Source organism: Erpetoichthys calabaricus, chromosome 11 (genome assembly GCF_900747795.2).
Source record: "Erpetoichthys calabaricus chromosome 11, fErpCal1.3, whole genome shotgun sequence".
NCBI lineage: Eukaryota > Metazoa > Chordata > Cladistia > Polypteriformes > Polypteridae > Erpetoichthys > Erpetoichthys calabaricus.
Genome location: NC_041404.2, coordinates 83,938,813 through 83,965,601, shown reverse-complemented (window position 1 = coordinate 83,965,601; position 26,789 = coordinate 83,938,813). Strand labels below are relative to the sequence as shown.

At 35.0% G+C, this 26,789-nt stretch overlaps 1 protein-coding gene across 1 annotated transcript in view; it reads right to left on the bottom strand.

Moving 5' to 3' along the window:
* psd2 (pleckstrin and Sec7 domain containing 2) overlaps window positions 1-26,525 on the bottom strand; it is a 265,093-nt gene extending 238,568 nt beyond the window's left edge. The window contains exon 1 of the mRNA XM_028813479.2: window positions 26,299-26,525. The gene's annotated coding sequence lies outside the window, so the exon portion shown is untranslated. The remainder of the gene's footprint in view (window positions 1-26,298) is intronic.
* Between the last annotated feature and the right edge of the window lie 264 nt (window positions 26,526-26,789).

Genomic DNA, 26,789 nt, shown 5'->3' with positions numbered 1-26,789 from the left:
CTATTAAGCACATTCCCATAATACTGAACTTTTGAAATGAAAATCTGCCTCTCTCCTTTATTCGCTGACCAAGACTCCTGCCTTCAATTCAAAAGTACTATAGGAATGTGTTTGTGTATATGTGTTATGACGTTTCCAGAAGTAAGTGCTTAACAATAGTTTAGCAAACAAAATGCATGTATGTGTACTTTCTGAGCATACGACTAGATAACTGACAAATGGATTATGCAATGTGAGTAACATGATTTTTTTTCTTTTATTTATGGGCATTTATCACATCATTTGGCTTTGTACAGCATTGGTTATAATTGGGTTTTATTATAAACTTTTTTCTTTTTGTTTTGCATGAAAACATGAGGTTAAAGGGTTTTCTACAAACTACAGTACACGGGGTAAGTAATACATGAACATCATTTATGGGTGAAGTATGCCTTTAACCTAATACAGGGCCCATGCAAAACAAACCTTATCTCAATGGAATCAGATGACCAACTTGTGCGCACACCTACATTCAAACTCATAAGGCCAATGTTAGAAATGAATAGACCACTTTCGAATGTGGTAGAAAACCAGAGTTTCTGACAAAAAACAACACTGAATTAAAAAGAATGTACTAAATCGATTCAGACGGATGCTAAGTCTATCCAACCTGAGTCATAGATAGATAGATAGATAGATAGATAGATAGATAGATAGATAGATAGATAGATAGATAGATAGATAGATAGATAGATAGATAGATAGATAGATAGATAGATAGATAGATAGATAGATAGATAGATAGATAGATAGATAGATAGATAGATAGTGGAAATATGGCTTTATACAGAAGCTCAATAAATAAATAAATGCACACCAGAATAACTAAAAGGAAAGAAAATTAAAAAGAAACAAAATATCTGACTTGGCAATCCCAATACCAGCGAGGCACTATGCAGGCATATTACCATTGGTATAAAGGAGAGCCGTAGCATTTCTTGACACACTTCTGCTGAATAATTTGTTGGCTGAAAGTCCTCAGTGTTAGTGTGTCAGAGACAGGATCTGCAGTATTGTTCATAATGTCACTCAGTTTTGTTTTAACCCTCTCCTTTACTACTAGTCCAAAGGGTCCAAAGTGTGTCCTATAACTGAGCCTGCATTTTTAATAAGCTTATTGATTCTCTGAGCCTCTCTAAAAGTGATGTCAGCATTCTACCCCAATATAGTGCATATACAGTAATAAACAATTTTGCAAATCATAAAATGACAAGACAATCATTACAGTATGCATTAATACCACAGGAATACAGAAAGTGTAAGAAATAAATGCATTCTAGCACCAATGGGGAGGATATAATTTCATAGAAACATGAACCATGTCGTCCAGCACAAGACTTAAATGGTTCAAGTACCCTGGTTGTCCACCTGCAATCTGTTAACACCAAGACTGTTGAATGCCATACATTGTGCATATTACATTCTAAACTTAATTACACATAGTTGTAATGTATTGTTGTGCTGTAATGTATTGGCTTTTTACTCCTTTTTAGATACACTGAAGAATTACAATGTTCAGGTTATCTCTGGAAAATTAAACCCGTACTTGAATTTTATCTTCTGACTCCTCTTTTCCTGATCATTTATTAGAAAACTATTATTTTTGGAATGAAATTGGCTACTGCTGCTGGGATTTTGTTCTTCAGGATTCCAATTCCGGGATAAGAAGGTTCAGTAAATAGTTAGCTCAGAGCAGACTGACATTACCCATTTTGTTTTGCTCTGTTACGCGTCTTCTACTTATGTTATAGCTACAAACTCTCTTTTTCAGTTGACATTTCACTTCAGATAAAGTGTACTGTACATTCCCCTCACAGAGCATCTTTTGGAATACAGTTTTTGAGTATCATCTGATAAGAGTGACCAATCATTGGCAAATGATATCTAGAAATGTTTCATGGTAGCACTCTTTACTACACGTGGTCAGTAAACAAAGTGGTTTAACTCAACCACTGGCAACCTTGATTGACAAAACTTTACATCTATTATTAACCAAAAGGATAAACTCATGTGTCCCCAAAAATAATAGCAAGCTGTATGTTCCTTTGTTTGTAACCCATTGAAGGCACTACCACTCTGCATTCTCTCTGCCTGGCCTTAACTTCTGCTCGATAGCAGGACCATATTATCTCAGGCGTGGTTGAGTGACCCTTCTACTCCAAAGGGTAACCTAGTGCCATAGATTTTATGCTAACACAAGAGGACAACAACTGTGCCAAATCTCATACACTGTAAACTGTAAGGTTTGAAAAGCCAAGACAGAGAAGCCCATTTCACATGTGCCTGAGAAATTCTCCAAAGATCCTGAATGAATCAGGACAAAGCATCACCTCCAACCATACACAATCAGAATCAAACAGACAAGTACAATTTATACTTTATTTTTGAGAGTATTATTTATAACTTTATAGTTAGGGTAAAACCAGAAAATGTATAAACATATTATTATGGTTAATGGTGTTAACTGAAACTAACAACCTGTGTTAAGCATATGTCTTTAGCTGCTATAGGTTTCTCCTACTAAATTTAAACTAAAGTAACCTTCCATTAATTCCAAGCAGTGTGTGGTACGCACAAAAGAGATGTGCTGAGGGGGTAAGCAAGTGTTAGGGAGCTGTGAAAAAATAAAGGGTATGTACTTTAGAAACTCCATAACTAGCAAAACACTAATACATCTAACTGTATACAAGACCAAACTATGAAAAGAACATTTAGAATCTGGTCCTGAATGAGGTAGTTCTTAGGTAAAAATTAAGGAAATAGAGTTTACTAGTTTTTTGCCTTTTCCCAATAGGAGAGGGAAAGGGTTAAGCCAAGCTAAAGTTCATGTTATGGGTTGATTGTAGTTGCTTGTAACTAAACATACAGTATACTTGCATATTTCCATCTTATAAAATCCTTATGTTATGAAAAACTGCCATCATTTTACTTATTGCATTAAGTACGTTTAGTTTTTTTGTTGAAAAATAGTCTTATCACTATATCGAAACTACAAGCAGATGAAAGTAAAAGTGATTTGTCTAGACTTTGGCCAATTTTTAAACTTCATTCATAAACTAAACACATTTCTTCATTGTTCTGGCATACCAGCTGGAGTGTGAAACAGTGATCTTCCACAATAGCAAAGAATTCCAATATTGGGGCTTCTTTTTTTTCCCATGATAATCCATCCCTGCGGTGGGTTGGCACCCTGCCCAGGATTGGTTCCCTGCCTTGTGCCCTGTGTTGGCTGGGATTGGCTCCAGCAGACCCCCGTGACCCTGTGTTCGGATTCAGCGGGTTGGAAAATGGATGGATGGATGGATGGATGGATGGATGGATGGATAATCCATCCATTCCTTTTATCAACTCACTTATCCAGGGGAGGGTCGTGGGGAAGATGGAGCCTATCCCAGCAAGCCTTGGACTCAAACTAGGAAACAAACCTAGACGGTGCACCAGGCCAGGGTTTTCATGATAACTTAATAGAAAAAATTGTTTAGATATTTTACTTTTCTTGTATGCGTGGCTTTTGGTGCTGGGACAGACTCTGGCTTCCTGCAGCCCTGAAATGGAATGAGCAGATCAGGTAATGGAGAAATCTGTGGATCTTTAAGTAATTTTTGAATTGACCTGTTGTGCTTTAATTGGTGGATGATGATAATGATGATTATTGTTTATTATTATTATTGTTGTTTATTATTATTATTATTAGTTTGGTTGGATACTTATGACAGTATTTCGACACAATGTCTTGCAGAAATATCATAGCAGCAATTTTGATAATAAGATACAGTAGCCTTACATGAACCTAAGCAAACCAGGTTAGAATCTTTCAATTTTGATTTCTTAATGTTTCATTTTTGATTATGAATTCTTATCTCCAATTTTGCCTTCTTACGTTGCTTTTATTATAGAAAGATGTGTTCATGACATTTGTCTGCTTGACTTAATTTCTTCTTCTTCAAAAAAAGAAAGCCCCCTGTTTCTGCCACTTTCAAAATAACACAAATTACTTTGGAGAGGTATAACAATAACAAATCATTATGGACCATTTCCCCAAAGTAGCCTACTGAAGTCACTGATATGGAGGCAGTTCAGGGGCAAACAACTAAGAAGGTATTCCCAGGATAGTAAAACAAGGCTACTCCATTAGCTGGAGGACAGATTCTTACGTTAGGTAGACCTAGATAAAATTACCATGGAAACCATGAGGTTCACATACATCTAAAGAATAAAAAGATAAAACCAAGGCATTGATTTGTACAAACAACCTGCTTTACATCCGTTTCTAATTTGAGATTTTCATTTGTTAAAGGTTTCCTTTTATTGTCACCTTTTTTCTTATCAATTAAAGTGTTAACTTACACTTTGTTATCATGGAAAAGACAAAAAGCAAAACAATTTTGTTTCTCATATCTCTCTATTATGAGAATTATCGTCTGAAAGGATTTAAAAAATATAACTGTTTTGAAATTCTGCAACAAAGCCATAGTTCACATCTAATTTGCCATTTGTCTGTATTTTCTGTAATGCTCAAATGTAAAATACAAGTAAGAGATAAAAGAATTATCAGCAATATAGTACGGTACTCACTGTTATGAAAATTAATTTAAAACTCAAGAGAAACATTTCAAGTCTGATACACTCAGTTATTTTAACCTTTAGACAAAGAAATGATTTTATGAATTTAAAATGTAAACATCCATTGGCTGCACGGGGGCACCTTGATGGCCAGCAGGAATGCACAGTGGGCTGGCTGCCTTCGCACAGCCGGTGGGCGGTGGTGGCAGTTGCAGTGTGACACAATATGGTCTTGTCATCATAAACAGTGGTCCTCCCAGGCGAACGCTACCGTAGGTGCATCAGCTACACAAACGTGTTCAACACCACGAGCTGGGGACTGATCAGCTGAGGCTGGCACCTCACTTTCGTATTCGATGTCCATCTCCTGATCACTTGCATCAAATTCCAAGTCTGACAAGTCAGAGTCAGATTCAGCGATAATACGTAAAACATCTATGACGTATTTAGACTCTCGCAGGGAATTGAGGTTAAAGCAACAAAGCTATTTAACTTTACTTCTAGCAAAAAAAGTCAAACTTAAAATGTAAAGGCGAGTTTTGTCGCAGTTTGCAGCTGATTACCATCCTCTACCCCCGAATTTCGACAAAAGTTGACATCAGCCCTGAAAGAGTTAATGAAATTTTGTATGTACAGTATAATATATTTTGCATACATATTACTATGGATACAACTTAAAATCTAGACTTTAAGGCTTTTCAAAAGTTCCAGACATGGGTGTGTAATATGAGAGGGAGCACAAAACCAAAACGGTTCAGCCAAAGGTAGTGAATTTGCCATATTATTTCGGTTTCGCTGTACTTGCAGTGAAGGCTACATTCAGTGTCAGTGATTCAATGGAAACAACAGCAGTTGTGTAAGATGTGGTGTTATAGGGACAAACATAAAAATCATGAATCACTCAAAAATGGATTATAGGTACCTTCATGCAATTATATATTTATATTATTGTTCATTTAGGCTCCTTGGTGTTTTGGTAATATTGGGAAGTTGTAATGGGAAGGCCAACTCCACAAACACCACAAATTACACCAAAACAGCTAAATGGATGTTCATGAAATATTGCATGTATAGTACCTTTAACCCATCTTAGCATGTAGAGTTTGTCAAGTTTCAAAAGCCTTGTTATAAATACGGATTCAATAACAATACCAAAACAGTAGTTTTGCTCAGATTACATGCCATATCAATGATTCTATTTTTCAACAAACCATGCAGTTTATTAAGGTGGGATTAAATCAGGAAATAGAAAAGGTGTTCATGGTTCCAACCCATAAGGAGTTCCCACAATTATGGAAACCATTCATGCACAAAAGGAACAAATTCTCAAGTCATGAGTAGGTCCCGCGTCACCATTAAGGTGAATTAGGCATTCGCCTAGGGCGCAGATCATAATGGGGGGAAAATCCCACCTGCACTGGTTAGCTGCTGAACAATCGGTTGGTGCACTAATAAGCTTGGCCTAGGGCACAAAATAACCTAGCACCGGCACTGCTCATGAGAACACAATAATTGATAGTTGTCAGAGAGTTAATGTTGATGATGAACAGGACGCTTACATTTCAGTTAGCAATGACAAAGGGTCAGCATTTAAAAAAACAAACATTTGCTTTCTTACATTAACCCATTAGACATATATACCCAGGCAATGTGGGGTACTTCATCTAGTTTTAAATAATTTCTACAGTTAGTTATTTAAACTTTCTTTGCAATGTCCCCACTCATAATTGTTCATTAATCTTGAAGGCCTTCAAAAAAAAAGCTTAATGAAAGAAATTCTTTAGACACTATATAACATTAGCTAAAGAGAAACTAAAGTTACCATTTTCATTTAAGCAGATACCAAAAATGAACCAAACTGTGAATTGGACCAAAACATTAGTGAGAAAAAGAAGCCAACAACAACAAAAAAGAGACATTGTTATAATCAGGTTTAGCTTTTGAAGGTTACACTCAGAAATGATAGTGTTTTTGAACAGAAAATATGGAGTGTGTATTGTTGATTAAAAATTGTAGTTTTTTTACATTGAAGCCATTTAATTAGGTACATTCTTCATTCTGCACTCTATTCTGTTTCACCTTTAGTGTACAGTAAGAGCAGAGTTGTAGAAACAATGTTTTGCCAGTTTCGTGCCCAAGGCCCCAAAAAGTAAATTGTCTGTGAATTACTGTCACACATGATGACACAGTTTAAGAACAGACATTAGAAATCACCTACTTTCTGGTTTGATATTCAGTCCAATTTCTGTATTAAGTTTGCTCGTCTTCCCATGTCTGCCCAGGTATTCTGACTGAACTACGAAAGCCAGTCTCTTAGATATTTAAATTAGGTTAGTGGCCATATTTATATTGTAGTAAAGTGGGTGTGTGCGTGATTGTGCCATATGATTATGGCACTGCATTCTAAATTGCCTAGACTTATTCCACGTCCCACAACCCTACAAATCTAAAGTTGGATTTTGGAAATAAACAAATAAATGTGTCTGGGCATACAAAATAAATACACTAAAACTCTGCATTAGTGTTACGCTTTGACGGGTTACCTTCTCTTTTCTACTTTAGTTTTTTCAAGAATCTACAATAAAAACATTGTGTATATGTGAGCAATGCTAATTTACCAACATTCCTGTTACTTTGTAAAGATTTTGCGGAAGGTAATGAGACAAACCTAAACTGCTTTCAAAAGTATCACTTGCTGAAAAATTCAGAATTCACTTTTAAAAATCTGAGTAAAAAACAAATAAAAATGTAGAAACTCAAATTCAATTGTATTGTATTTTATTATGAAAATAACCTCCATAACAGGCACTGTATATTGTAGAGTAGCAAGGCCATATCATATAAATATTAAACTATGTTAATGGAGGATATTCATTATGAGCTACAAAACGTTCTATAAAATACACTAGAAATTCTAAGGCTGTATACATCTAAAGAATTTTAATTCTAAAAGTCTAATATGAATGCCAAATTATAACACATTGTTTTCTTTAAAAACATAATATTTCATGAAATGTATAGTAGTAATTCTTATTTAGAAAAAAATACACCACAGTTCTCAGAAATTACAACATAGTAGTTTTAAGATTATATAATATTAAGTTTGACTTTCTTCATTAATAAAGTAATAATGCATACCTCTCTGCCTATGTCACTTTTTCTATAATTACATTTTCAAATATATATTGTAATTTTTTATTTCAAAACTACTGAAAGTCTACAATAAAACAAGAGGAGCTTAATCTGCATGTAAATGATATTTAAAAGGGAAATTAGTTTTGCTGTTGGCTACATCTGTCTTCAGTTGCATACGCAGTACATCCTATAATGAGGTTTGGATCCCAAGTCACTCAAATGGTCTTTAACTCATTAGACATTGTTTAGTTTGCAAAATGCTGCTTGCAGAGTGCTTTGATGCAGTGGAAGTGGAGGGATTTGAGAATGTTGCTGTTCTGATTTTCTTCTCTAGAGAAATTTCCTTTGGATATGTGTATAAAACAGTTTTATATTGAATGTTTGTGTAATGTTGGGTAATGATTTAACAATACCGTTGAGATTTTAGTAAATATTAAGCCAGTGTATTAATTTCATTTGCAGTTTTTATAGCTATTTATAATATATAATTTTCTTCCTTCAGCAAATGGATTGAATGAGCTTTTGAGTGTGCACAGAACACAAGATTATCTTTTAATCATCTAAATAAATAAAGTTGTAATACTCTCTGCCTTTCTTTATTTGATGCTGTTTATAATTTTGCATACTATTGCATACTACTCATTTCAGTCCTCAGATAACATGACATAACATCTTCTCAGTTTGTGTGCCTGTTTGTTTGGTTACTAATCACGCAAAAATGTCTGAAATGATTTTCGCAAAATTTTACATGTAGGTTGCTGTTGGTTCTACTTAAAATATACCCAATATAGCATTTCAAAAATTACATTGGGGAGGGAGATCCAATGGTGAGTGATAACCAAAAACTGTGCACTGTAGATGGCCAAGTTGATCTTAACTCTTTTCAGGGCTGAATATTTTTTTCCAAAAGCACACAAAGTAATAGTTTCACACAGAAAGCAACATAAAACATCTGTTGCTGCATGCTGTGGTTGCTGTTGGCACATGTTCGGCATCTCTGGAGGCAGACAAAGCATCTTGAACTGTTTTCTTTTTAAGGATAAAGATATACATAAATATTTCTTGCTCAGAGGTAGCGAAATTTTAAATGTACTGTATTCTATTTCATCATTATTTTTACTTGTACATATATTCCATGTTCTGATGATCGACTACTAATTTCAATTAGTATTATACACATTCAAAATACCATTTGAAGATTTCAGTCCATTTGTATTACTTTTTACATAATACTTTTTAAATAATTTTAGCAATTGTTTTTGTTTGGCAGTTAGTAAGACTCCCAGTGACAGCTGGTGGACTTTGGAGTGAATGTGTCATTGTTAATGATGAATCCACTGATAGAACTTCATAGTATTCTGATTTAATCATCGTCATGTGCTTGCGCTGTGATGCACTGCAGAGTGCACCTGACCTGAGACAGTAGAATCTGGGACTAAAAACCTTTCAATAATAAAAAAAAAACTTATTAGGAAAAAAAGTGACCAAATACTGCATATTTCTTTTAAATGGGTGCATATTTTTTCTTTTGGGGTTCCAACATTATGTTTTCTCTGCTTTTGTTGTTTTGTACTGCATTTTGACTATGCTGTATTTTCTATAGGTGTATAAACCATCGGGATTAAAAATGACAAGAAATTTCAGAAGTAATGAGAGAAATTAATGATATTTCGGCTTTACATTTGAGCATATTAGTGCTAATTGCACTTGCCTTCATCTCTTATGCATTATGATATTTGGTATTTAAAAAATTAACAAGCTTATCTGTATCTCAGGCTTAAAATGGAATATTCTTCTGAAGTGAAGGTTAAAAAATAAAATTTAATCATAACATCATGAAATAATAAGGACTTACCTACAGAAGTTAAACATTCTGTTTTAACTGCTGCAAACATTTCAAATGAACTAGATTCATCCAATTTAAAAAAGATCACGTTTACAAGCACAATTTTAATCAGTTCATTCAGGTAATCACAAATAGCTTTTCTTAAGTTGACAATAGTATAGGAAAAAAACATTTTGCCCAGTTGCCACTACTTAAGGTGCAATGACAGCAAAATGTTTTTGGTAAAGATCATATTTATGCACATAATTAGTTTCTTGCTGGCAGGATCTGATGCCATTTAAGATTATTTTGGAGTGTTTTTGCCATTTTTCCTTATTTGTCTAATGCAAATTTACTTTTATTGGTTTATAGTTTTTAAGGAATGTCATGCATGTGCACATAGCGGATAACTGAAGGGCTCTAGTGACTGTAATTGTACCACCCTTCCAGAAGTTGGTTGCTTTCTCCTAATGCTTTTTTCTCTCCCTCCCTCTGCAGTCTAGATGATTGACAGCTATAACACCTCTGATGTCACTTCCGGTGTCCGTCCGCCTACACCCGACTATTACTGACGGATGGACCCAAATCTGGAAGCTCTGCCATCTTTGTTGTGAACTTGTGTATGTAAAGATGTATCTGCAATTATTACGTGTTTTTCTATTTGTTTTTGCAAATACAATTGTATATACAAATACAACTCTTTATCGTTGTTGTCTCATTCTCTTACTGTGCATTGATTATGCCTTAGATGTCATTTTAATTATTTTTCACTGTTACTATTCTGCGGACACATGCAAGTAACAATTTCATTGTACTATAAGCACATGGCAATAAACATCATTTGAATCTGAATCGCTTTTCTTCACAGATCTTTAGTTAAAAAAGAAAGGGAAGATTCACTCTCACAAAAGAATCGAGTTTTGTTAAGAACCTCTTAAGCAAAATGAACTGCTCACAACTATACTTCTTGTTTTGCCCTGCAAGGAAAACTGTCTGATCAACTGACCCCTGCTTGGCTCTAGGATTCAATTTATGGTTCGCTTATTTCATCTTCTGCCAAATAAAAAATGCTGTCAGTGATATGCTCTGTTTAAAATGAGACACACACGTTGGCCATACCTGCTAAAGCGTAACTCATTATATCACTGAGTAAGTAAGGCAGATCCCTAAGACAACTCACTACACTTGTAAATAGCTCATGGTTTAACCAAATAATTGTTTTCCTGAACAGGATTTTTGCATTTGTTATGTACTTGTGTTCTCTTCAATTGTATCTGGATTCCCTGCTAACTTGGTGGTAAAATAAATTTGGCGTGAACGGTTTTGGCTGCCATTAGGATTGCATGTTCCCTTGTGTGCATTTACATAAGCAATTTATCTTTACAATGCATTAATCTACTTGGAGGGCAGAAATCCTGCAATTGATTGTTAGAAGACATGCAAATTCTAAAGAGCTCACAAATTGAGTCATAAGAAAGTAAATGAACTGAGAGCAGGGCAGGGATACAAATGGGAATAGTTATAGGTTTTAAGCTGTAATTCTTCTTTCTTTTTATTTATCTATTTATTTATTAATTTATGTATGTATCTGCGGTGGGTTGGCACCCTGCCCGGGATTGTTTCCTGCCTTGTGCCCTGTGTTGGCTGGGATTGGCTCCAGCAGACCCCCGTGACCCTGTGTTCGGATTCAGCGGGTTGGAAAATGGATGGATGGATGGATGTATGTATTTATTTATTTATTTATTCTTTCTTTCTTTCTTTGCTATAGCTGTCACTACCAAATATAGGGCTCAGTCATGTCAATGTACAAACATGCCATACTATATACACACACACATCATAAAGATATAAGTAGGAATCTATCCCACTGAAATTCAGATACTTATTCATTATTGATGGTAGTTATAAGTAATGAGTATGGTTCACCCTGTACCTTTACATCAAAGACTATACACACTATGTGACAGTTCAAGTGGCATTCCAGTGCAGCATCTGACTTTCACTCCCCAGTCTATCTTAATATTTATAGTATCTGTAATAATTTGAAAGTAGATGAAGAGTTCCATAGATTGGAAGGTACCAGGGCAGGGACAAGGGCAGCATACAACAGACAATTGCTTAAAGCATCGAAATGAAATAGATTTTTATTAGTATTCCTAAACTTTGTTCATGGTCCCTGCTAGCACATTTCCTAGCACAGTAACTAATAACATTCTTTGAGGCCTCAGTACATTACACTTGGATGCAAGTTAACATCAAGCACTGCAAAAAAATTACATTTTAAATTTCTCTTAGCATACAAAAGATCAAGATACTTCTTTTATAGACAGACTACTATGCTTATAGTGTCAGTGATTTTTTTTTATCAAATTATTATTGTTATACTTAGTTGAGGTAGGTTTTAAGCAAATTTTATTTAAAGTCTATTTTATCAATTTATCAAGAAAAACCTTAGAAACCCTTCATCATCTCAGTCAAACTCTGAATGAAACATGGTAACATGAAAAGGAGTTCACATTCACAGTACTTACAGATTATGTAAAGAACACTATACAGTCCAAGTTCCCAAAGTTAATACAGTATAGGATACAGCCCCCCATACAGCCATGCTGGTGTAGGAGAGATCTGCCAGAAAGCAGGAAGCTCTGCCAGGTTCTCCTTAGTAAAGGACTTTACAAACCTCAGTTTTGCATAAATGCCATCTGTGACTTGTAACAACATACTGGGGAACTTGTCACCACTATTTCTCCTCAAAGCCCACTGTAAATAAAAGCACCTGTTTCATCTTTCATAGTCATTTGAATAAGAACATGTCAGTTACAACAAATTGCTCTAATTGACAGCACAGAAAATAAGTAGGAAAAGGTTTCCTTTTATTTCTAAGAGGTTACAGTTAGCATACATATGATACAATATACTCAGATTTCGCATTGTAAAAGAGTCCCTGTAGAACAGCAGCACTTAAGGCTGAAATTTTTACATTTTTTTTCCCTTCAAGTATATTGATACATGACTCAATTGTAAAAATCTTTGAATGTCAACAAATGTGCATAGTGATTTTTCTATTCATTTGCATTATATTTTTGGAAATAGTGCTCATGATAAAAAAATATGTTGTTAGACAATACCAGTGTGCAGCATTTGACAGACAGAAATTATTATATTTTCTTATTATAGCATGCCAGAACAATAATAATTTGCAAATACAGATACTATGATATATATGTCTTAAACTAGCAAGAGAAAGCCTTCAAGCATCAGGGAGGTGCCATGAGCTGTCAGTCACAGCAAAACAGGCATCAACTCACTGCCTGTACAGAGGCAGATTACACATACAGCTTATCCTTGTGTCAAGTGGATTATTCATGTGTGGCACTATCCAACAGAAGGTACATTTTGATATGATTGGCTTTAGAAAAGCTTTTGACAGTTCTTGTCACCACTCACATTCTGATCTGATTTTGATCCGTTAAACATTATAGCAATTTTGAAAAGACAAGAAAATATTAAAGCAAGACCTTGAATATAAGGAGTTCTTGAAGGTCTTCATACCATTTGTAAGTTATGTCTTATTTTTTGCATGATTAAGTTTCAAATTAAGCATGAAGTTTCCATGGCCTCAAAGACTAATATATTGTTATAGTAAATGTCAACAGATAATTGGAGGTGTCTCTTTCTCTTTATAATGTTCCAGAACTTAATAAAATATTTAGATGTGTTTCTTGATATAAATTAGACTGGTTGTTTAAAAATACTATATTATAAAACCTTAGTGACAGAGGAATAAAAAGAGGGAAAAACTAAATAAAGACAAAATCTGTTTTCCTTATACTACACACTAATTCAACATTGTTAATACTGAAATAGTGATATACGAAGTTCCTGACAAAATTTTGTACAAACAAGAAAGTGAGCACTTCACAGTCATATGTTGTACACTCTTGTTTAGCCTAGCTTAATCTTCCATTATAATGCTATAAATGAATAATATACAGTATCTGCCCAAGGATCATGTGTGAAGAACTGGAGCAGCATTACTGGAGTCAATTCAACTTAACTAAAATAACACTCTCATACCCACTTAATCCAATTCAGGGTCGGTGTGCCAACAGCCAGACCACCTCTAGACAGAGCAGCACTCTAATTATTGCATGTACTGTACTGCTGTTTTGTCTGCTGTAATATAATATAACTCTTATATGTTTTGTTGAGCAGTGTTGTTTTGACCCTGATAAATGGTTTCTTCACCCAGCCTCAAAGACCTTTCATGACCTTCTCCAGAACAGTATTGCATCTCTTTCTGCAGCACATTTTCTATTATGTAACACTGAATAGGCTGGTATATTGAAAACGTTTGAAACATCTCATGTGGCTGTTAAAAAAGAGTATTTCTTTATTTTTCATCCAAGCCCTTTCACAAAGATAAAGATCACAGCATGATGCAAACACATCAGCAGTCCTAACTGAGAGGATAAAGACAGGATAGAATAAAGTCACGTGGAGCAGTGAAACTGTTTCATAATTAACATGTTATGTAAATAAATACTATATCTCCCTCTTTTTTCTCATAAAAAGCTAAATAAAGCTGCAGTGAAATTTACTTTAGGTATTCTGCATATTAATCCAAAAATATATTGTACTGCAGCATTGTATCAAAATGTTTTCACTTCACCCAAAACTGTTTAAAATCTATTTTAAAATAATTCTGCAATATATTCAATACTTTCCCAGGGTAAACATAATTTTAGTTTTTACTCATTTTAAGCAAATACTAGCAAAGTTTGTCACTAAAGGACTAAGAACAGCCTTGTCCATCAGCTGGAATCACAGTACTGTAATTCCAAACACCAGGGTCACGCTTATCATAGTGTGGTCACCAATATTCTACATTACAAATCACTTACTATAACTGCATGCATTTATTTAATTTTCTGTTGTCCCTAAATTCATAAATCCTTGGTTAAAAAACAAGCTTTTTACAATTTCATTCAGATCTGCCGTAGGAAAGTCTACAGTAAAGGCTGCTTAGTACTACTAAATATATTGCTTTGAGTTCTTCTAATGTACAGTATATGTTGTAGTCAAATGTCTACATAAAATTACCATTTATACTATGTCATGTGTGCCATGAAGGTGTAATTGATAAGAGATTTTCCCTAAAAGAGGCCTGGTCAAATAGCACTAGTCATTTCATGTTTGCTTATTTCCAGCAAAGATATTGCAATGCCTTCTTCAAGCGTGCCTCTGTATATGAGATGCTGCGAATAGCAAAATCCCAAATCACTGCCTGGAAAGGCATGTAGGACTCTGGACTGATGAGGAGGTGTGAGGACACCAAACCTTTGTGGAGAACAATAAATATAGCATATGGTTTTGGGCAAGCTAAATTTAAGTTGAGGTTGCTTTGAGGGAATTAAACTGATGGTTTTGTAACATGGAGGCCTATTACCTGCTTCCTGTTTTAACGGTTTGTGTGGCTGGACAGAACAGATTAAGGTATACTTCTTTTGAAACACATATGGGCATATCTGAGAAGTTGTCAGTGAGGACAGGCTAAGCTAGATAAATATTTGCAATGTATGTGTTGGTAACATTGAATCTCAATTATGTATTATGTTTAATTTCTCTTCTGTTGCCACTATTTGAAACTATTTATTTATCAGCAAGATGATCATCACAGAATTTAGATGATGTGTGCTTTTTATTGTAGGCTAACTGTGACAGATATTGCTATGTGTAAATTAAATATAATTAAATAAATCAGAACCCATATCCTACAACAGAAGAAAGAAGAATAAAGTTTAAATATGCAATAAAAGAATGCAAAGATAATTTACTATATTGCAATTTCTAGATAAATGTGTAATTTTTTTACGCAGTAGGGAAGACATATTAAGTGCTCTCCCTGTGTCTCTTCTTGCCCTGTGTCATGTTATTTATCTTCAATGTACTAAAAAACAAAAATAGCTTTGTTAGGCTGTTGTTCATTTGGGATTCTTTTTATGATTTCTTGCCTGAGGAAAAAATAATTATCCATCCATCTATTCATTCTCAAGCATGCTTTGTCCAATTCAGGAACTAACAGCATACAGTATAAATACAGTAACTAATGTATATTTTTAAAGACGTTATTAAATCAGTTATTCTATAATAACTCAGCATTTTAGATTCCTCCATAATAAAACATTCATATTTTATGTAGAGTTCCAAGGTGGTGGAGTGGTTTGCACTGCAAGAATATAACTTCAAGGACTTGATCTATTATTCCCATGTTCATATGAATTTTGTCTTTATGACCCATATTTCTCCAAAAAGATGTGTATGTTAAGTCACTAGTGATGTTAAATTGTCCCACAATTATAACAGCGGGTGTGTGCATCAATGTGTTCTGTGATGGAATGACCTCCCATCTAAAATCTAGCTCTTTTCATCCTTGTAATGGAGAAAGTGGATTCACAAAATGGGAGGGGAGACAAATGGATGGACGGATGTTTTCTAGAAGCTGTGCACTCCTATTACAACCTGTTTGCATCTGTCTAGAATGTCATCACTGTTTGTAGTATTTAAATTCTTGTATGTCTCCAGTTTGGCAGCAATGCAATGCAATGTATTGAGTAGATTGTTTAGGTAGTCAGGAAAATTAAGTTTAAAACCAAATCCAAATGAATAGATTAAATTAGATTAGATTAGATAAAGTTGATTTCCAAGGGGAAATTTAGATGAATACAGCAGAAGAAACATAAAAAACAAAGAAACAAACATACAGGACAAATAATACAATAAATCAATAGTTAGATAGTTAAATACATTGATTAATTAATAAACTAATAAATAAATAAACAGTGTAAACATAGAGTATAAGCATTTAGTCTGGGACATTGAATTGCCTGATAGCAGTGGGCAGAAAAGATCCCCAGAGGCGCTTCTTAGCACATTGTGGTGGAAGAAACCTGTGACTAAAAGTGCTCCAACAGCGCCTCCTGGAGGGGATTTTTCAGGATGCCATCCAATTTGGCCACCATTCTCTTCTCCACAACAGCTTCCAATGAGTCCAGGGTTAGCCCTGTGATGGAGCAGGCTCTTCTGATAAGTTTGTTCAAGCATTGTGAATCTTTGGAGCTCAAGTTGCTCCCCCAGGAGACCACAGCATAGAACAATACACTCACTACTGTGGACTGGTAGAACATTTCTAGCAGCTTGTTGCATACATCAAAAGACCTGAATAGGTTTTTGTTTTGTTTTTTAACTTAAAACAAATTCTACAAATTTAGCTTTACTCTTACCAGTACTGCTTGTTTTCTTTGTGGAGTGGGAATACAAGTCAGACATATTTTGTAAAAATGGAAGGTAAGAAGAGGAGTCGATTTTCCACTTTCTCAAAACAGGATTGTTTTTCCTTTGCAAGCATTTTAGAAACATATGGAATGGTAATGACACTGTATGGTTAAAAAGTGCAAAGGGTAAACCTTAAACAGCCATCCTTATTTGTTCCTAGTACAGCTATGGGCATTTGACATTGAGCCAAAGAATTTGGGTAGAAAAGAAGGCAACAAGAGGATGTAGAAATCTGATTTTTAAAAAGTGTAATAGATAAAGAATATTTAATGGCAGCAGATATACTACTGTAAACTCATGGAAGAATTTCCCATTTACATGATTTGGTGGGATAGAGCTGTCACAGACAACCATTAGAAGAAAAATTAAAAAGTGTGGAAAATGCATAAATGAATGAAAAATGACAACCATTTTAGGACACTGAGGATTACAAACGAGAAGAAAGACTGGAGGTCATCTTTTGCAGATTAATTAAAAGCTAACTGTGACCTCTTGATTAACCTTTGTCACTTTAACTAGAAGAAAAGTATTTCATAATATAAGGCTGACATTAATTATTTTAACAAAGACTAACACACTGAAAGATAGTATATTTGTGGAAATAATTAATTGTTCCTTTTTTTAACAAAAAAAGCACTCAATATGTATTATTTTAAGAGAGTGCTCTTCTGAAGTATTTGGATGAATGCCTTTGTCCTACTGATATGATCTCCAAATATCAGGTGAACGAACAATAAGTTCATGCTTCTTTGCAATTTCTCAATTTTACCCTATTTAATGAGATGATAGTTGTTTTTCTGTTTTTTATACAGTCCTTATAATTATTGTAACCTCTCTTAATATCGTAGACTAATGGTGCCTTGATGTTCCCTATTGAGCTGTTCTCTCATTTCTCTGTTCATGCATTCAAGTGGAACAATACAGATGCCAAACATTACAATAACTACATTTATTTTTCCAGTTAAAGTATATTTCTCCTTGACTATTTAAAGTGTTTTTAACTATTTTTCAGATTATGATTAGCTTTAACTGTGACCAAGACTGTATTACTGTTTTGTTGTATGGAATGTTTAAAGTTCACTTAGCAATTGTGTAGCTTTATATGCTTGCTGTTGAGTCACGTTTTAAGTACTTCTGGCTTGAATAAACAGCATCCAAGGTAATAGATTATACCCATGTTTAAGCCATAAATATAAGTATACAAAGATGGGTGTAGATCAGTGCTAGCTTTCATCTTTGCTTGATCTGCCTTTGCCATGAAAGGTTTCTTACAAAATTAAAAGTATATTTCTCATTGTTAAGTTTCAAATGTGTATTTTTCAGATTTTGCAGTACTTTCTAGAGCTCCAACTCATGTTTGATGAAACTATCATTGATGTTGAACTTCACATCATAATACATTTCTGAACATGTTTTACATCCATGTTTGTGGTAGCACACAATATGTTAATCTGTGAAACAAAAATTTGCAGACAGATAAGTAATTAATGTACACATTAAAATGTTAAGATCTTGCTAGAAATATGTGTTAAAATGGTAGGACCTGATAGTTCTAATACATGTACATGAGCAAATGTGGATATCATGCTCTCTATTATAGGCTACATAGACCTGTCTTTTGACTCCCTTGTTTTGCTGCTTCAGGAATATTTCCAGATTTCTTTCCAGTATTCCCATGCTAATAACTACTACACATTGTGCAGTAGAAGACTGATCACTTCTGATCTGCATCTGATAGGCAATGCTTAGTACTTATGTCCTTTCTGCCAAGCTGAAAATTAACTGTCCCATTCCTGTTAATTCTACAGCCACTGCTTTCTTCTGTGGCATTTATGCTTATATGACAGCGGTGGTGTTTGACATGTGTGCATGTCTCCTCTTAAATCACACTTGTCTCTGTCTCACTTTGAATTCCAGTCCCAAACATATTCTGTTGTCTAATGTTAAATATTAAGGTAAATGGAACTCTATTCTACTTATAGGTAGGTGTATAAATTAATTGTGATTGTAAATTCATTTCTTCGAGAGCACATTGACTGCACATGACAATTAGGTTCTCCGCCAGGACTGTTCTGCAAATCACCGCAAAGTGACCTTTTTCTGTACCTTCAACATTCTGGCTTTCAGGCAACACAAGTTGCTGATGTCAAAATATTATTCCCACGTCATTGTAAAATAACGAATTTTTACTCTAAACTAATCAATGTGGGTATTAATTGTTCTCATGCTGAAAACAGTTGCATGCTCATTACTTGAACAAACTGGGTAGCATCCTTGCTTTAGCTCTTCCTTAATGTTAAATGCAGCCTTTCCATTTCTCAGAGTATCATAACATGCTGATAGCAGTTTCCAGCATAAAAGCCAAAGCTATCTGTAATTTCTTTCATGGCTATTTTTCATATATTTGCACTGCAATATACTTTTTGACTTTGTGAAATCAAATACATATGTTTCCTAGATTTTGTAAAAGCTCTTTATGCACACTTATTCCTGTATAAAGTGTTTCACTGAGTGCTGATAAAAGCACATTCTTCCTGACCTTAAAGCTTTAAGTATTTGATCAGCTTACCGGGTATTCTAACATAATAATCTTTATCTCCTTAATTTTTGAATCTAAATGCATAAAATGCTTTTTTCAGCTCTTATTCAAGGGATACACAAAATTGTTAACCAAATGAGCAACTGCTAAATTGTACTGTATTTGTCAAACACACACAAAAACATGCACAGTATGCATATTCCACGTAGGATTAATGCATAGTGCATTTCTAAACAGGAGAAAATGTAAATACTCCCTTGTGTTTAAATAGAGCAAAAGGGTAGAGTATTTATAAGTCTGTCAGACATGTAATCATTAGAACATTAGAATCCCTAAAGCCCTACTCTCCACCACACTACTTAATCATTTATTCTATATGTCTATGATTTAAACATTTGTGCAAAATTCACCCCTCATAAGTTTCCACCTGTGTCCCCTTGCTCTTTTTGAAAAATGTATTTTAAAGTAACAGCAGGGATTCACTATACTGAGTCCCTTTATAATTTTAAACACTTCAATTATGTTACCTCTTAATCTCTGTCTAAATTTCTGAAAATGTTCAGCTCCTTACATTTTTCCTTATAGCTCATACTTCTCAGTCCCAGAATCAGCCTTGTGTCACACACACATGCTTAGGGGACAGCCAAAGGGTCCAACACAGGGTGTAAAAGACACCAGGAAAAGGGTTGGTAACAAGCATTAAGACCTTTTCCTCTTTCAGAACCAGTGAAGACTAAGCCAAAATTCGTCACTTCCCATCTTTTGCAGATGACCTCACTTCCGTCCCGTCCTGATGACATCATTTCCTGTCCATACCAACACCATTTTTTCATTTCCTGCCGTTTTGTATAAAGCCAGCCTGTTTGCCATATTCACTTGTCTTTAATATTTTACAGAAAGACCTGTATCAGTCGCTATTGATCACTCAACGACAATATACGGGGCAAATCCCCAAATCTTTGTTTTGTGTGGTCTCAAGTACTTCACACTAGTCACTCTTCTCTAGACTTTCTCTAGTGCTGCTATGTCTTTTTGCAATATGGAAACAAAAACTGAATACAGTACTGCAAATGAGGCCTCACTAGCGTGTTATGTGATAACCTCCTTTGACTTGAACTCTGAACATTATGTTATATAACCAAACATCCTACTTGTCTTCCTGAACACTTCTGCACACTTTTTAGATGTACGTAGATAATAACAGCTCCACTATGTCTTGTAAGTCTTTCTTACAAGGAGAACTTTTAATTTTCAAACCTCCCATTGTGTATTCAAATCTAACATTTCTACTTCATGTATAACACCTTACATGAAATCTCATCTACCACAAATCTATACAAGACTGTATATTGTCCAGGTGCCTAAAACGTGATCTGGCTGATTCTACATTATCAGCCCTTCCTCTCCTTTTATTATAACCTGCAAAAGTAACTGGGTAGTTGTTTATATTCTTACTCAAATTGTTTAGACTAAAATGAGCAGAAGCCCATGTGCTAATCCCTGTGGGATACCACTTAGGACTCCTGTCACCATAACTGTTTTTTCACAGTGTTTAAGCCAATTTTGTGCTCAACTAGACGATGCACCTTGAATTCTTATTTCTTTTAGTTTGATTACTAACCTCTCATAATGCACCTTATCAAAAGCCTTCTGAAAATTACAGTGAATAATAGCATATACACCTCTGTGATTATATGCCTTTGTTGCTTCTTCAAACAATTCCAGCATATTAGTAAAACACTGTCTCCCCCGGCCTGCACCCACACAAGCACTCAGTCACGGGTTCATATAAAGGATTTTATTCTTCCTAATATCTATCAAACAATATAGAATGTAAATGGATGGTGAATCCTTCCTTTTCTTTCTTGTTTTCTCAACTCCTCTTCCTCTTACAAGTATTGTCCTCTGTCTCCTGCCTACAACTCTACAAGGCAAGGCTTAGCAACCCTCTTTAAACCGGATCCCGGGAGTACTGCAAGTATCTGCCCATAGCCTGATGTCTGGGTCAAGCAGAAGTCTCTAGAATGCAGGGGTAGTTTCTCTGTGCAGCTCACCCTGGCAGAAAGGCATGGTACTGTATGCAACAGGGCTGTACCATAGGACTACACCTCCCAGCATGCCTGAAAAGAAGTGGCAGCAATACAAGAATGCTGCCCTCCGGTATATTGGGGGTGTATAGGCCCCAGGAAGGCCAACTCGTCCGATGCTGCCATCCTCTGGCCTCCCTTCCTGGCAAGGGATCAGCTGTTGACATCAACAGGAGGCCAGATGATCTTTGATGATACTACATATAATTCTATTAAGATATATCTAAATAATAGATTGTTAAAAGCAATAATTTAGTTAAAAATAGGGTCTACATGATTTAAATCAGAGTTCCTTTCTTATTTCTATATTCATCTACATTGTGAGTTTTCATCTTTTTTTGTTTCAAAATGTGTTGAGGTTTCTTACTTGCTTAATAGATAAACTGTCCCCATTTTACTATAATTTAATTTTGTACTGGACGCATTGCTGTGTTCTAGGCAGGTGCAGTTCAGCTTTTGAATTACAGAACTGCCAGTCAAAATGACAGGGACAGTCTGCTGTCATTTGCTGTGACAACATTATTAAGTACAAAGTATAGTTAAGCTGTCACACAGTAACTTACAACATTTTTCACCCTCTACAAGGCATCATTTTTTTCATTAATGCATATAATTGTTTTAAGTAAAGCATATTTTAATGCTTATACATCCCTGAATTCAATAAGTGGATTAACAATAGATGGATGGATATTTTGAAGTAATATATGATTACCCAAAAATGTCAAATCAAAACAAATGCTACCAAACATTCTTGATTTGATGTTTTCACATGATACTTAGCTGTAAATTTGAATATAATAATTAAGTATGCACTATATCAGAAACTTGTAATACCCTTGGATGACAATATATTACAGACCTCAGGCTACCAGACAACAGATGCTGTATGACAAGTTAATCATTGCTAGGATGCTGAAGCAACTTAACATTGAGGGTTTGTAGCACAATCTAGTACAGAAGAGGCACTGGCTTGGATGCTGAGAGATCTGTTGTTAAAAAAGTGAAAATGTTAACTGAATGCACATGCATACATCTGAGGAAAACATGAAAAGATATTTGAACATTAGAACAACTGTGACGAGAATAGCCCGTTCAGCGCAACAAGCTCATTCATCCTGTTCACCAAGATTGTCCAAAATAACATCAAGTCAAAATTTGAAGGTCGCTAAAGTTCTACTCTCCATCATAGCTTTTTGTAATTTATTACATGTGTCCATATAAACAGTAAAAGAAAGTGAAAGTAATAATACAGAATTATTTAATGTCTACAGGATTATGTCAAAATGTTTATATTAGAATTCATTATTTTTCAGCCATATATCACTCAAGCGTTTTTTCTGTGGTGTCTGTTTGCTCAGTGGAAGTCGTTGAGATGTGTGAAAATGACTGACACATGATTCATTTCAAGTATAAATCTTACTTCTTAATATGATATGACTGTTCTGTTACCGGGTTTGAATTTGACAGTAAGTAAAGAACAAATTCTGTATGTGTCAGTGATGCATTTCCTTAAATGAACACACTGGACTCCATCACAAGTACCCAGTACATAGATGCACATATTTCAGAACATTCCTGTACACTCTAAACATTAGCACTAAGGCAATACTGCAACAGCAAGAATTAAATCACTGAACTGTGGAGTCAGCAAAAATACAACAGGGAAATAATTGCTTTGGCTTTCTTATTGAACAAAACTGTTACAATTTGACCTCACAGTCTTTACAAATAGTTATGTATTATAAAAGGAAAATAGGGCATAATGTGTTCAGACACACAAAGAAACATAATTCACTTATATTTTGTCTCTTGAGATGGGGGTACTTAATACTTGACATTAAAATGTTTCCTTATGTTAAGGCTGTAAATCTTTCACAAAGATATCAAGAGGGATCTTTAATATTATTATAGTGCAAGAATATAAATTAAAAAATTCTGATGGATTTAGAGTTGAATTTTATGTACTTTGAATTGTAGTAAAAGCAAAAGGAGTAAAGCATTTAATGTGATGGTTGGGTAACTAACACAAGGCAAGTGCTTTAATAATGACAGCACATAATCCAAAAAATGTGTGCAAAAATAACAAAAGGAAATAAACTACTGACTTCCAAGATTACAAATATATGTTGTTTAGTTACCATGTACAACCTACACTGTGAAACTTAAATGTCATCAGGTAGTAAAGGCATTTAATGCTTTTAGATACATGCAGTATATCAATAACATACTGCTAATGCAAAACTGCCTAAAAATATTCAATGTAAATGAAGGTTTTGTAAAGGCTTTTCCACATCATACCTTATATACAAATGAATGCATTGATTTGTTTAAATTTGTGCAAAATAAATAATTATAATAAAGCATGTCCATAGCAAAATGTAAAAAAGAAAATTACTAATTTTATCCAAAATGTAAATAATAGCAAGATAAAAGAAGTGTAACCTATCTAATAGAAATTAAGAAAGAATCCTATACAATGGACAAAAAACTCTGTTATCTCTTTAAATATCTATGTTATTATTAAATTAAAATATCCACAAGCTCATTATAATTTCAAAGGTAAACTATAATTTCAGACCAACCCGTGCAGATGTGAACTAGTCAAATATGCATCCTTTCTCTTATCCTTGAAACAAAATAAGTGGTGTCATTTGACTTGTCACTTCAAAATGATCTCCTTTTTTCTGTCAATTTGCCAAAACTAATGAAACACTCCATGAGGTACTCAGCCAAAACTAAAAAATTGGCACTCTCAAAATTCAAACACTAGTCATCATCAGGGCTTGGGGTGGCATTCAAATCAGCTGAATGCCATTTGCTTTGAATAATCCTCTCCTTATTTATGCAGCTGAGCATTGAGATCTTTTATTTCCTGTGCAGATTCAAAGAAATTCCTGAATAAACCACCTTCAGATAAATCACTGCATCGCTTAACTCAATGATACCGCGCATAAAAAGTCATTTAAAACGATGCTGTTAATTGCATATACAGTATATTCATTGGAATTCAATTATCAAATTCAATTCTAAATTAATTTATTATAATACAGATTCGGTCGATTTTTGTACTCACGTCAGTACGCATATCTGTGTGAAATTGTCATCTTTTACCTGAATCTTCTTTAAATTAAGATGTCCCACATATGGGATGCTTTGCCAAACAGAACGGTCAACAGCAGCCTTCAGTGCTCTCTGCCGTTATTGACTTAGCCGCACCTGTCAGATAAACTCATCAGTTCTTCCTCCAAGGATATCAGATGTACACACTGTGGAGAACTTTACATCGTACCGATTAAATATTAGACGTCTGAGCGTATCTCTCACTTGTATATAAAATTGTGCTTTATATTACAGCTGCTGTCCCTGAATGTCAGATTTCTTATACTTCTGCGTGTGTATTTAAATAGTGAAACTGAAAAAAATTGATTTTTGATCAGTTTTTAACCCATGTGATTTGGCATTACTCATTCATTTCTCCTTCCGTCTTTGCCCATATATGAATATGGGTATATAAAAACAATGCGAACACTGCTGTTATCAGCTTATTAAAAAAGCAAAGTGTTCGTATTAATCAACGTAGACACAGCTGTTACTTCAAGGTCAAAACTGAGATGAGGTTCGCATAATTAGGCCACATTTTCAAAGAACACTTCAGATTCCTATGTATTGCAGCCATGCTTTTTAAACTATGCTAGATGTGTAATAGCAGTTGTCGTATTTCTTGCAATTAGCGATTGTTCTCTTCTAAGTGCGAGACAATAAAAGAATACCTGCCCGGACAACAAGTGCACATTTGCATGACTAGTCTGGGCTCCTTCTCCTGTCTTTTAGTAACACTGTCTGGATGTCTGGCGCCTGAGCCGACACAAGCTTTCCCCGTTACTGTATTTTACAAATGCTCACAGTGCTCACGAGGCGTGTTATTAAAGACCACTGGCACGTTTACGTTTCTTTCTTCTTTCTCCATACTTAGACCCTTTCTAACATTGATTAGTATTCCAGTGCAAATAGACTAGACGTGTGGCTAAATATTATAATTAACCCTTCAAGAAGGGGCAAACAGATTCCGGCTTTTTCTGCAGCACTGGCTGCACCTGTTTCAAGACAGACCCCACTTTTCAAGGGCACACCCCTAAAACAAAGGTGAAACTTGTGTTAAGAAAGAAAGAATAAATGAAAGACGGAAAACGAAAGGCGTCTTAATATAGGCTGGGTATATTATACAGTCTTATAGCTCGGTTACCATGACAACGGTATGATTGGGAGAAAGGGTGCCAAAGCTGAATTGATCTGCTAATACAGCTGTTTTTATAATAATGTCCGTTAAAAAAAGAGAGAAAGAAAAAGAAAAACGTTTTTCTGGAGATGGTTTCAAAAAGAAACTTGATTGTTAAATGAGATCGTTTCCCCAATGCCTTTAATTCTAATATAATTTTTCATAAACATTTTAAATCCTTAAAATAGCCTAACATTATTTGCTCTCTTAGAATAAAGCATGTGGTTGCACTGAAGTGCATGTGCTGTACTAATTACGTTGGGGCCAAACAATTACTTAAATAATGCATGTCTAGATCTCAGAATACCTAATGCATTCTCAGCAGTGGGAAGGAGTACTTACAAATAGTAGTAATAATAATAATAGTAATAATAATAATCATAATAATCGAAGTCTCGCGTAGAACAATACCATTAAAAATAAGAAAACAAACAAAACCCAATTTGCACCTTATGAGCCCAATCATCGCCACAACTAGCTCTGTTTAATCCGTACTCACCGAAAACAGGGAAGAGATGGTTTTCTGTGCAGCTCCCTTTTCTCCTTAGCCATCCATGCAAAATAATAAGCAGCGGCTCCGAATCCACGTTCTTCCCATCCCCCAATCCGCCGGCTGCACCAAGCGCCTCCGTCCGTCGCTTTTATAAATTAACTGCTACGCTCTTTTTTGCTTCTGCTCTTCTTGTCTTGTCTTGTCTTGTCTGGCTACCGCAAGGCAGTCAGGGGTCCGACATGAGGAGTCTGCGAGAATACAGTCACTGCAAGGAATTGTGTTCCAGACTAAGCGATCATGTTTAGAATGAGATCTGCGCACGGGTGCCTGCTTGTCGTATAAGCAGGGATGCAAGAATCAGCAGATCGACATCGAGACACTACGTTAGTCTACAACGGTCTAGGTGTGTAGCATCAGTTTAATAGACGTGGGCAGGGTGTGCTAAAACAAGAAAGGAATACGGAAAAATCTGCAACGAACTGATGACAAAAGGAATA